At 44.7% G+C, this 13,656-nt stretch overlaps 1 protein-coding gene and 1 long non-coding RNA gene across 2 annotated transcripts in view; one reads left to right on the top strand and one right to left on the bottom strand.

The window, feature by feature from the left end:
- Nucleotides 1-13,656, top strand: part of YWHAZ (tyrosine 3-monooxygenase/tryptophan 5-monooxygenase activation protein zeta) — a 70,356-nt gene that overhangs the window by 20,765 nt on the left and 35,935 nt on the right. The window lies entirely within an intron of this gene.
- LOC137517840 (uncharacterized) overlaps nt 13,449-13,656 on the bottom strand; it is an 11,089-nt gene continuing 10,881 nt past the window's right edge. The window contains exon 2 of the long non-coding RNA XR_011020686.1: nt 13,449-13,656. This exon is cut by the window's right edge and continues 34 nt beyond it. This is a non-coding gene — a long non-coding RNA (uncharacterized lncRNA).

The following is a 13,656-nucleotide window of genomic DNA, read 5'->3' as shown; positions in this document are numbered from 1 at the left end:
TATGGCTAAAAGCATTAGAGGCAGAGAGAGAATCAGCAGGGCAGCCAGGCAACGTGCATTGTGTAAAAGGAAGTGTGGAAGCCTTCATAGCCCTCTCAGGTCAGCTGTTCTTTTAGAGAGAAAAAAGCCAGAAGTTGTTCCCGCCCCAGTAATCCTCTTCTCAGCATGCAAGTTCATGCTGATTACCTGTGGTGGTCCAGTTTCTACATGTGATTTGCAAGACCTCTTACCGTAGCCTTTCCCCCTACAGATTATGGGCAACAGCCTTCTCTGTGGTCAGAAAAAATGCTCTGTTCCCCCACTGTGCGAAACAATATGCATAGAGTGGTTATGCTCTGCCTGGAGAAGCTGGTCAGGCTGCTTACACTGCTTACACTTGTTAATACCATTGGAGCCCTTTTGCAATTTTGTGTCTCACTGGCCACAACAGGATACCTATTATACTAACATAGGATCTGATGATATATCCTTTATCTGAACTGTAAAAAGGACAGAAAGTGTCAGTTTTTCTGTTCATGTATAAACCTGTCTAAGGCTAGATCGGTACATTATTGGAGTTGCTTGGAGCTGATTGGCACTTTAACTGACAAGCATTTTCCATTGACTTGTATGAAGGTCGCAGTTGACGCCACCAAACGCCTGTAGTAGGATTTCTAGAAAAGTCAGTGAGCAACAAGCTTTTGATTAGAGATGGCCAATGGGATGCTTGACTTCCTGTGTTTGTTTGTTTTTGATTGCCACAGTTTCAAGCTGCCTACAGTTTGCATGCTGTCTGGAGTTATTTGCATGTCATTGACCATCCCTTCCTTTCATTTAAACTGACCTCATTGAGGTAGGTGGTGTTTAGAATGTTCTAGCATTTTGCTTGAGATGTAAAGTGCTGCTAAATTTTACAAATTGCTTGCAGTGGAATCAGTGTTTACTTTCTGTCCTATTATGTGACCCTTTTTAATTCCAGCCAGTTGATGTCTTTCACTGCTCTGCCTCATACAGATGAATCCTATCAGGTCAGAGTAATATTGTACAGGAAATGATGCATGGGGATCCCCCACTGGTGCAATGCAGATTGAGATGTCCTCCTTCAGTGCTCTGCATGGTAACGGTGATGGAAAAGCAAGGTGTGAATATTTTGGACTGGGAAAAAATAGGGTTACTTGAATATAAATCCATACAACCTCTGGAAGTACTTAAAATTAAATTCAAAAGTTGGAGTAAAGTGAACTGCCGTTTCCTGTTGGTTATTGAAGCAATTCATTACATTAACTTAAAGAGAAACTCCGACCAAGAATTGAACTTTATCCCAATCAGTAGCTGATACCCACTTTTACATGAAAAATATAATGATTTTCACAAACAGACCATCAGGGGGCGCTGTATGACTGATTTTGTGCTGAAACCCCTCCCACAAGAGGCTCTGGTACCGTACGGTACTCTGGGCAAACTGCCACAATGTAACAATGACACACACAGGAAATGGCTGTTTATAGCTTTCTGTTAAAGCCAGAACAGCTACATAATCTGCCCACAGTAACAATGTCACCATGTAATACATGTCAGAATGTGAATCTGGGAGAGGAAAGATTTTACAATGAGCAAACTCTGACTAAATCATGTATACATAATTATTGTAAAAATTAAGCACCTTTTTATATTAAATTATTTTCACTGGAGTTCCTCTTTAACACCAGCCCATTTTCAACGTAATACAGGTGTTCTCTGATCATCTTGGGATGCAAAGTGATCCTTTTAAAATGTCCATTCTGCATTGATCAGTTAAAGAACTAATAGATGGTTAGGTCAATGGGGGGGGGGGGGGGGGGTGACGACCTCCGTCTGGCCCTCTTGGCAGCAGTAGTTATTTGCATATTCTTCTGGGTGCAGCTGTTGGAAAAAAGTCTTTACTAACTGAATGGAGGAGATTTGCTGATTTTCCCACAGCTTGTCAAATTGCATGCAATATTGCACTACCATGTTGTATTTTACATGCTAGTGCAACCTAAATCTCAATTTCCACCTTGCACATTAGGCTGGAAGAATAAAATGGTCTTTTATAACTTCATTGTTCTCCCCAGAGCATATTAGCAGGACCGATTTAGATTCACTGCGCTCTTCCGTTTCTGTAAAAACAATCTAATATAGTGTGAACCTGTTTAGCAACAATACATCACACCACCCAAGAACTGTGCTAGTGAGAGACGTGTATTCACTCCGTGGTTCCCACCACCTCTAATACAAGAGCGGCTCACCAGATTTTAACCACCAAATTATAGGTGGAATCCTCGCTTAATATGTGGACCTCTTGGTAACATCAGTAATCCACATCCATCATAGAGTAAAAAAGGCCTTTAATCTTCACTAAAACAAAATAAAAACTTTCATAGCGCAACACATCTGCTACATAAAATATCACACTGCGCTCCTCGCGCCCTCCATAAACTTACAAGCTCCAGAAGAATAATGTAGCGTATCACAGCGGCAAGGCTGTAGAGTTCAATCAGTGTCGGTATTTGATCTGTGCGCTGCGTCCCGCTCGCCCAGCTTCCGACTCCCAGACCTCTCCAAGACTTCCGCGTTGGTGCGTCAGGCGTACTGGCTCCGCCCTACGCGTTTCGTCATCACGACTCATCTGGCTGGCCCCTGATGAGTCGTGATGACGAAGCGCGTAGGGCGGAGCCAGTACGCCTGACGCACCAACGCGGAAGTCTTGGAGAGGTCTGGGAGTCGGAAGCTGGGCGAGCGGGACGCCGCGCACGGATCAAATACCGACACTGATTGAACTCTACAGCCTTGCCGCTGTGATACGCTACATTATTCTTCTGGAGCTTGTACGTTTATAGAGGGCGCGAGGAGCGCAGTGTGATATTTTATGTAGCAGATGTGTTGCGCTATGAAAGTTTTTATTTTGTTTTAATGAAGATTAAAGGCCTTTTTTACTCTATGATGGATGTGGATTACTGATGTTACCAAGAGGTCCACATATTAAGCGAGGATTCCACCTATAATTTGGTGGTTAAAATCTGGTGAGCCGCTCTTGTATTAGAGGTGGTGGGAACCACGGAGTGAATACACGTCTCTCACTAGCACAGTTGTTGGGTGGTGTGATGTATTGTTGCTAAACAGGTTCACACTATATTAGATTGTTTTTACAGAAACGGAAGAGCGCAGTGAATCTAAATCTATCCATATACCCAAGAGGAATTAACACAGCGCACTCCAGTATTTGATTGGACTCAAAACGTGGTGGACTTATATATATGAATGAATTTTAAAGTTAAAGTTTACAGGTTTTTAGTACAAATTGTAGTTGCAATAATAGAAGAGGTGGGCGCAGCATTTGTTTGATATTTTCATATTAGCAGGACCGGCCGCCTGGGAGGCCTAATCAGCCCCTGTCTGCAGCAGAACTGCTTTTACAGGGCAACCAGGCAGCTTTAGGACCCCGCGGCTCCCTGCAGCAGCTGTTTCTTCTTGTGTCTGTCCAGGGGAGACATACAGAGCCAGCCTCCTCTCCCTGTACACTGGGCTTCCCTTTCAGCAGTGATCGCTTTGAGAGGTCTGGGAAAGGTATTGCGTCACTTCCTGCAACCGCTGTCTCCCAGTGTCTGTCCCGGGGAGAGATTAATAGCTACACACAGAACCAGCTTCCTCTCCACACACACACCGGTCTCCCCTCTCAGCAGGCATTGGATTCTCAAAAGGCATTGGCATGCGGCCCCTGCATCATTTCAGCTTGAGGGAGCTGCTACTCACCTGGGCGGTGCTGTGAAGGAGCGGAGCAGCCACTGCAACCATTGCTTTACCAGGTACCCCTGCATCCATATCCCACATTACTGTAATTTTTTTTTTCTGGGGCCACTTTCTGTTTTTGGTTTTTGTGGTTTTTTTCCTGCCACCACTTTAGTGTAACCCTCCCTTTCCACCCAGCATGACCTTAGGGCCCTTTTCCACTAACTGGGATCTGCTTCAGAAAGCGGATCGCAGTCATTTTGCTGATTGCAATGAGCACCACGACAACATGTAAATTGCGGTGCTTATTTCCCACTAGCATGCGCCCCCCCCCCCCCCCTTTTTTTTTTTTTTTCTGAATCGCCATCGTCTGCATTTGTGCTTCGCTCCCGGCAGCTATACGCCGCAATCAAGTGCAGTGGAAATTGTATGTTGCGTGGTTGCGATCAAACTTCCTGGTGGAAAAAGGGCCCTTACTTCCCCACCCGGCTACTATTTCATGCCACCTCACTGAAAGAAAATTCGGACCTGCTTATGGCACAGATCACTGGTAGCTTTCCACAGCATCACCATGCATCCGTAAATGTGTAAGCAGATCCTATGCATATTTGTAGCTACTGATTTGATGTAAATTCACTTTGTGTAGCTGCTTCTGACTGCCCTTGTGTGTCAGTATTTTAAATGCACCTACCACAGAGTCCTATAGGATTCAGGGAAGGGAGATTTTCTGGGCAGAATATTTCCTATGGTGATGCTCTGACCCTTTGAATACTCTAGAGAGGCCTCAATGACTGGTTGCTCTCCCTGCCAGATATAACCTCCTCTTACAAGCATGTTAGCCAGTGCAGGTTAGTTAGTCTGATAAAACTGGAGTTTTGGTACGTGGTGAAAACAAGATGGTGACTCTGAAGTTGGGATTTTGGCAGCTAAGGAATTTTTTCTCTTTAAAACTAAAATTTTCTTTCTCTGCCTAAAAAAAAAAAAAATCAGGTATGCAAGTGAGTTTCTCGCCGGTTGGGACCTGTTCGGACTATAGCGTAACACTCACTGATAAGAAATTACAGCCATAAAACACTTTCCTGGCAGGAAAGCAATAAAGGGGGTCAATAGTTCATTCATAGATTTTAGCTCTGGCATACTTCAATAAATGTACCATATAGAGCCATATTAATCCATGCCATGCACTGATGAGGACCAACCAGTCTTAAACAGTCTGTATGGACGTTGGATTAGTGTGGCTCTGTACAATTAAAAAGCTGACAAATCATTGCATTCCAGCGGTTCTGGAGGTGTGGTTAGCTTCTGGGGACAACAAAGGGGTGATTTGCATATTCAGCAGTGAAGCATCATGGGAGACATCCAACTTGAATATTCAGATACCTTCTGTTTTTAAGAAGGCAAATTTTATTTTGTGTAGTGTGTTAGTAAGAGGACTTTTTGGTCCTTTTTAGCCCCTTACAGACTCCCAGGAGTTCTGGTTCACCATGAGCTTGCTGGGCAATCTGCAATACTTCAATAAATGTATAATTGAGCAGGGAGAATGAAGCAGTAAGGCTAGGTTCACAGTGGTCAGTTGCATAACACGCGATATGATTGTGAACTGCAATGGAGACTAGACATAGACTTTAATACAAAGCCGGCACATTGCGAGTTAGAATAACGCTATCAGTTACAAGGCAGTACTGTGAACAGCCCCACAGAATTGTACGGGCAGTGAGTTGACATGCAGAATTATTCTGCAATTAAACTTATTACTGTGATCTATCACGAAGGGCTCTTTCACATTCACACTATAGAGCCCTTTTCCTGCGTTTTTAACGCAAAGTCCAAACTTTGGTTTAGGGTAAAATGAAAAGTTCATAGGGAGCGTGAACCGCCGGGAGCCGGCGTTTTTCCGCCGGGTTCAATTAATAGCTACCGTCGCTGATTGCGTCGCACCGCAGGATCCCGACGATACGCCACACGCCCTTCAACGCGTGCAGGAGAACGGCTCCTGTGCGCGTTGTCTAATGTGAAAGAGCCCTAAAACCCAAAGTAGAACTAAATATAAAATGACGGTAGATACAATTATTTATCGCATCAGTTTATTTTCACCTCGGTGTTCCTTTAGCAGTGTTCCCCAATGCTGTCCTCAAGGCCCACCAACCGTGCATGTTTTGTGGAAATCCACACAGATAGTTAATCAGCTCTGCTGAGACACTAATTACCCCACCTGTGCATCTTTGTGGTTTTCTGCAAAACATGTGCTGTTGATGGGCCTTGAGGACAGGGTTGGGGAACTCTGCTTTACAGGACCACTATATCAGGGGGAAAAAAGTAAGCAGTTAAAAACTGACAGAACCGATGGCCTTTGGACTAGTACCTCTCATCATGGGGGTTTTCTTTGTTTTCAAAAACATTTCCTGAATGGCAGTCTGACAAAATTAGTAAGGTGCTAGCCTCCCTACTCCCAACTGCCGTTCAGGAAATGCTTTTGAAAACACCCTGAGAATCCCCCATGAAGACATGAACTTGTCCAAAATCTGCTTACTTTTTTTTTCACTGTAGTAGTCCTTTTGGTACTTATCCGTTAGCCGGGCGCATCCGGCAGGTGGCGCTGTTGATGTTAATTTCAATCATAATTACTTCATGTCAACCTGTGAATGTAAACCGCCGGATGCGCCCGGCTTAAACAGATCAAGCCGCCGGCTTGCTTCGTGTCTCGCTCTTCTCCCCCTCTTGCCCTCTCTCCTATAGAACACTGGGGAGGGGACATGCGTGTCCCCCCAGAGTCGTTCGTCGCAATGCCGCGATGAACGACTCTGGGGGGACACGCATGTCCCCTCCCCAAGGCTCATACGAGAGAGGGCAAGAGGGGGAGGAGAGCGAGACACGAAGCAAGCCGGCGGCTTGTTCTGTTTAAGCCGGGCGCATCCGGCGGTTTACATTCACAGGTTGACATGAAGTAATTATGATTGGAATTAACATCAACAGCGCCACCTGCCGGATGCGCCCGGCTAACGGATAAGTACCGTCCTTTTTAAGAAGGCGAACCTTTTACTCAGTGTTGCTTTTTAGTAAGAGGGCTTGTCAGTCTCTTAGCTCCTTTTACTCTCCTAGTGATTCTGAGCTACCATGAGCTATCTGCGTAAGCTAGAGATGCCCTTATGCTGGGAATACACGATGAGATTTTTCAGCAGATTTACTGTCCGTTTTTCTGATCGATTTCTATTCACTTCAATGGGAAATCGATCAGAAAAACTATCGGAAATCAAATTGGACATGTTGGAAATTATCTATCGAACCATTTACCGAAAAAATCTCAGTGTATTCCCAGCATTAGAGCAGCATCCACTTTCTTGATAAGGATGTTCAAAGAGATGCTAATAGTTCCAAGTTGAGGAAAATTTTAAGAAAATGGTAAACAAAAAACAAGCTGTGTGAATTTGCATAAAATTACCATAGAATATTTGAGTTTAGTCTAGCTTGTGTCCAGACCTCTTTAGAATGAAGGTGGTCAGATTGCCTTGTTTATGGGCAGCTTTAGTAATGAAGCTTCTAGTCTGAGTAGTGTGATTTCTGTTCTAAGAGGCAGCAGTGCTGTATGTGGATGGACACAGAGAATGCACATGGCCATGATTAGTAAGTTGAACAGGAAGACTGCAGGTCCCGCTATGCAGCTCTGCTCCTGTCTGCGCTCGCCTTTTGTGGCTTTGTTTCTGCAGGCGGGCCCTAGAATCCTGTTACTGCTGCCTGTAGTAATTCAGTCATTTTTAGTATTTTTTTTTTCCCCTTAAAGACAAACAGGAAGCTCTTCCGGTACTGCCACTTCCTGGTTCCTCTATGTAAAGCACATCTGGAATCACCCTTGTGGCCTCCCAAATACCATTCCAGCTCAAGTGTAATATTTTCCTGTGTGACTGACTCCTGTTTTTTAACTCTAGTCTTCTAGAATTGAAGGATTAGCCAGATTTTAACTGAGAGAGAGTAACTGCTTTTTAGTGTCAATGGCCCACGGAAACCTTGTTTTACTGATCAGCTACAGAAGTACAGTGTGGTGCTGTTGGTCATGTAGTCTGTGATCTCTCTTCGTTCTCTACCTGCTGCTGCCCAGCTGCTCCTCTCTGTCTACCATGTAGGTCTAAGTCTCATTTATCAAAGAACCTGAGGGAAGAATCGTCTCGTTAAGTTTTGCCCTGATGCAACTATTTGTACCGTTTACATGTTATCAATATCTGCTGCAATGCCTCATAAATCCCTTAACCAATTACATTGAATCCTACACAAAACTGAAGCCAATGAGAATCGCACCAAAGAGAGCTTAACATTTATTATCTGAGATTGAAAAGGGAAATCTTATTGGTTCCCACAATACAGCACAGAATGTCTGAGCCGGGGTTTTTTTCTTCAGTCCTTCCCTTGAACGATGCAGACCTCTATATTTTAAAGGGGTTCTGTGGTATTCTAAAAATCAAACAAGCTGACACTTACTTGGGGCTTCTATCGGCCCCCTGTAGCAGTAATGTCCTGCGCCGTCCTCCTCCGATCACCCATTCCCCGCTGCCGGTCCCGGTTTTATATTCGTCTAGACGGACGAATAATGTTCGTTCCCGCTCGGGTCATCGGGAGCTTACTGTGCTATAAGAAGTTTTTCTTGTACTGCGCAGTAAGCTCCCGATGATGCACACAGCTGCAGTGTAATCACTCTCGCGTTTACACCGGGACCGGCGGCGGGGAACAGAGCATTGGAGGACGGTGTGGGACATTACCGCTGCAGGGGGCCGATAGAAGCCCCAGGTAAGTGTCAGCTTGTTTGATAGAATACCACAGAACCCCTTTAAATATTAATTTGCCTAGCATTAGAGCCACGTTAACACTGGTGTCCTGTATATTTGGGGCACAGCTGTACCTCACATGTACTCTGACAGTAGATGCTAGAGAGCAGCCATTGTGCTTTCTATGTATGCTGAGAAAGGTCAACCAGGTCAACATCTGCACAGAGTTTGTATGTTCTCCCCGTGTCTGTGTGGGTTTCTTTCCACATCCCAAAAACACACAGATAAGTTAATTGGCTTCCCCCTAAAAATTGACCTTAGACTATGATACATGCACTAGGCCTGAACAATTTATCGTTTGGGGATTGAAATTGCGATCACGGAAATGACGATTCCGTGATCGTCAAAGCAGCGATTTTTTTTTTTTTTTTTTTTTTTTTTTTTTTATTTATTTATTTTTTGGTATCCCCTCTGCTCTCTGCAGCCAGCAGTCCCTTGTCCCACTATATGCACAGCTCGCTGCTCAGTGCACCGGCTGCACAGCAGCTGTCAGTCGCAGCGGCGGCAGCTCGTTCTCCCCCCGTTTCCGCATAAAACTTGCAGCCTATCAGGTGTGCGGGCAGCAGTCTCTCTCTCTTGGCAGCGGCTTACTCCGCCTAGTGCCTTACATCATCAGCGGGGGGCGGGTGCGAACCGGCACGCCTATCAATCAAGGAGGCCGCTCACTTCTCTCCCCCCTAACTGCTTCCTATTCAGCTGAGCGGGCAGCAGACTCCACCTGCAGGCTCTCATTCTCGGAGGCTGCTCACTCCACCCAGCCCCTCATTCCTCCTCAAGTCCTTCAGCTGGGCGGGCCCGCACGCCTGTCAGTCCTCCCTCCGCCTGCTTTGCACAGGCACTAAGATATCCTTAACGTAAGTTCTAATTTCTTGTTTAACTGGTTAGAAAAACAACTATTTGATATTAGAGTTTCAGCCGCAGTTTGGATAGGCAAAAGATACAAGGGAAGAGTCCTGTAGAAAGTATGACATGTTTAGTTATAGCAAAACAGGAAAGCATGTCTGATAAGTGGATTTATATCTGCCTGTCGCACACAGTCCAGTGACAGTCTATTCTGGCCTCCACATTCCTTTTTCTCTGTGCATTTTTCCAGTTTGATGACATTTTACAGTACTCTAAACATATGTCATATTTTCATAGCAGTCAGACCACCAATTTTGGCTATTGTCCCTTACTTTTTCACTGTTACTGGACATAAAAAAATTTTATCAAAAGATGTGGAACCATTAGCCGGCTGTGGGGCCCCGGGGGGGGCGATACTTTCTGGGGTGGAAGGGGAGGGACAAACTGGGTACCTAACGCTATCTTCCACAGCAAAACAGTTTTTTCTGTCGACATATGTTTGTACATTGAGAATTTAGTGCTAAAGCTTGATTTGAAAAAAAAATAAATCGTGAATCGAAATCGCAATTTCTGAAGGAAATCGTGTGATTCAATCTTTTCCTAAAATCGTTCAGGCCTAACATGCACTACACGATACATACATAGACATATGACTATGGTAGGGATTAGATTGTGAGCTCTTCTGAAGGACAGTTAGTGACAAGACAATATACCCTGTACAGCGCTGTGGAAGATGTCACGCTGTATAAATACTAAATAATAATAATGCTGAGTTGCTGACATAGAGCAGGCATGTAGTCAGTGATTCAGTCTACCAAGAGTTTCACATTCCCCTGATGGTGGATCTTTCTCTCCCTTGAAGGACTCCTCACCAGTTTGAGAGTGAGGTAACAGTAACTTATTTTACCCCAGTCTTGCACGGTTTATTAAGGCAAACCAAAAATGTTATTTTTCTTCACGTTTTGATCCAATCTGCACCAAGGACTAATTAACCTGCTGGGCTTTTTTTTTTTTTTTTTTTTTTTTTTTTTTTTTTTTTTTTTTTTTTTTTTTTAGCCCGATTTTTTCATGTAACTAGCCTAGCGCTAGCTACAGGATTCTCCCCTTCCGATCGCTGCCAGCCATCACGCCCATAAGGAAATCGCGTTCTGAACGGGATTTCCTTGAGGGCTTCCCCCGTCACCATGGCGACGAACTGAGTCACGTCATGGACGTCGTGACGTCACAGGAACTCCCGATCCAGCCCAAAGCGCAGCCTGGCGGCGATTGGCCAGGCTGCGCACGGGGTCTGTGGGGGGGGCCCTCTTTCGCGTCGGGTAGCGGCAGATCAGCGGCGATCGGGTAGGACACGCAGCTGCATGTTTAAAAAAAAAAAAAAAAAATCTAATCGGCCCAGCGGGGCCTGAGCGGTGCCCTTTAGCATCTCTGGATGAGCTCAGCTCGTCCAGATCGCTAGGGAGGTTAAAGAGGAACTGTCGCGAAAATCTTAAAATTTAAAACTCATACAAATAAGTAAATTTCTTCCTGAGTAAAATGAGCCATAAATTACTTCTCTCCTATGTTGCTGTCATTTACAGTAGGTAGTAGAAATCTGACATTACCAACAGATTTTGGGCTAGTCCATCTCTCCATAGGAGATTCTCAGCATGGCCTTTATTCTTTTATAAAGACACTCCCTGAAAAAGATTTATACAAAGATTTATACTTATTTTTATGTTGACCAGCCTCCCTGCTCACCATACACTTTTTTTTTTTGGGCAGTTGGTCGGAGCAACTGCCATTCACTAAGTGCATTTCGAAAATAAAAAAATCCCTGTGAACCCCCCCCCCCCCCCCCCCCCCCCCCATCAGGAGATGGGCTAGTCCAAAACCTTTCGGTAATGTCTGATTTCTACTACTTACTGTAAGTAACAGCAACATAGGAGAAAAGTCATTTATGGCTAAGAAACGTACTACTTAATTGTATATGTTTACATGTATTTTAATTTTTAAAGGATACCGGAAGTGACATGATGAGATAGACATGGGTATGTACAGTGCCCAGCACACAAATAACTATGCTGTGTTCCTTTTTTTTTTCTTTCTCTGCCTCAGAGTTAAATATCATGTAAGTGGCTGACTCAGTCGTGACTTAGACAGGAAGTGACTACAGTGTGACCCTCACTGATAAGAAATTCCACTTTTTATCTTTCTTGCTCACAGAAGCCATTTTCTGCTAGAAAAGTGTTTTTTTTAAAGTTGAAATTTATTAGTCAGGACTGAGTCAGCCATTTACATACCTGATATTTAACTCTTTCAGACAGAGAAAGAAAAAAAAGGAACACAGCCTAGTTATTTGTGTGCTAGGCACTGTACATACACATGTCTATCTCATCATGTCACGTCACTTCGGGTATCCTTTAAGATTTTTATGACCGAGGTCCTTTAAAGTACAACTGAAGTGAGAGGTATATGGTTGCTGCCATATTTACCACATAGAACTTACGGGTCTGCAGGTACGCAGACGAATCCACGGCTATGGGATTCGCTGCCTCCTGCACGAAAACTGATGGAAATGTCAGCCAAATCGCTAGGGCAAGCGATTCGGCCTGCGGCGCCATTATTTCCTGTGGCAGAGTTTCCCCACGCGATTTTCCTGCGGGGAAACTGCGGATTCGGCCCGGTTTCCGTGCTAGTGGAAACGGGCCTTAAATTATTGGTCTTTTTGGAATTTAACTTTTCAACACTGACTGAGAATTTACTTTGTTCATTTTTGGGGGGTTTACACGGTACAATTTTCCATCAAATCGACTGGTGATCTGATAAGAAATTGCATTGTGTGTAGACTTGCAGATCAATTTTGCAATAGATTTTGCATTAAAGAGAACCTAAACTGAGAAGGATATGGACTTTTCCTTTTAAAATAATACCAGTTGCCTGACTCTCCTGCTGATCCTGTGTCTCTAATACTTGTAGCCACAACCCTTGAACAAGCATGCAGATCAGGTGCTCTGACTGAAGTCAGACTGGATTAGCTGCATGCTTGGTTCAGGTCTGTGATTCAGTAACTACTGCAGTCAAAGAGATCAGCAGGACTGCCAGGCAACTGGTATTGTTTAAAAGGAAACATCCATATCCCTCTCAGTTTACGTTCCCTTTAAAGGGAAGGTTCAGGCACAGGCCAAAAAAAAATTAAAATCCACTTACCTGGGGCTTCCTCCAGCCCGTGGCAGGCAGGAGGTGCCCTCGGCGCCGCTCCGTAGGCTCACGGTGGTCTCCGGTGGTGCACCCGATCTGGCCAGGTTGGGCTGCTTCTGCGCTCCAATCTGCGTTTCACGCGGGTGCGATGACGTCATCGGGCGTCCTCCGGGCTGTACTGCGCAGGCTCAGTAGTTCTGAGCCTGCGCAGTAAAGCCCGGAGGACGTCCGATGATGTCATCGTGCCCGCGTGAAACACAGATTGGCGCGCAGAAGAAGTCCGACCTGGCCGCCGGCCTAGTCGGGCCGGCCACCGGGAGCCTGCGGAGCGGCGCCGAGGGCACCTCCTGCCTGCCACGGGCTGGAGGAAGCCCCAGGTAAATGGATTCGTATTTTTTTTTTTTTTTTTCATTTCACTGTGCCTGAACCTTTTAAGTACCCCAAATCTATTGTAATCCGATTGGACTGGTTGGAAATTATCTAATAGATCTGACAGAAAATTGTACTCTGTAGATGAGGTGGATGAGGTGTTAAACTCCTCCAATTAATTTCCTGTGCACTGAAGCCCACTGATCCCACACACAATCTGAATAAAGCCTTGATCTAACTTTGAGCTCTGTGATGCTTGATCCTTCACAAACAATAGGAGTGCTGTGGCTGGTTTGTGCAGTACAGGGGGAGCTGGGACACAGCACAAGGGCAGAGACGAGAAGAACGATCCAGGTATTCTACTCAGAGCTTTTAGTCAAGCATTTCAAGGTGCCGTCCCAGTTCACAATCTCAGGCAGATAGTAGATTAGACACACTGGTTTACAGCTTGGGAAATAAAATAATTGCTGCAATTTTTTTTAAAGATGATGATTTAAAGAGGAACTGTAACAATGTATATTAGAATGCAGTAAATTAGTCAGGATACCCACTTTTTATAGCCTGGTTTCAAAAACACTTTCCTAGAGTTATACATTTCTGTATTTTGGCATGTAGCTTTGACCTTCCAATGACTAGGCTGTTTATTATGCGGAATTCTTCCCCACTAGAGCATTCTGGGAGACCAGAGACCTTTTGTTCTGGCTTTAGAACTCTGTTCACAATCCAC

The sequence above is a fragment of the Hyperolius riggenbachi genome, chromosome 5 (assembly GCF_040937935.1).
Source record: "Hyperolius riggenbachi isolate aHypRig1 chromosome 5, aHypRig1.pri, whole genome shotgun sequence".
NCBI lineage: Eukaryota > Metazoa > Chordata > Amphibia > Anura > Hyperoliidae > Hyperolius > Hyperolius riggenbachi.
The sequence above is the reverse complement of the archived record's forward strand: the minus strand, read 5'-3'. Positions and strand labels throughout refer to the sequence as shown.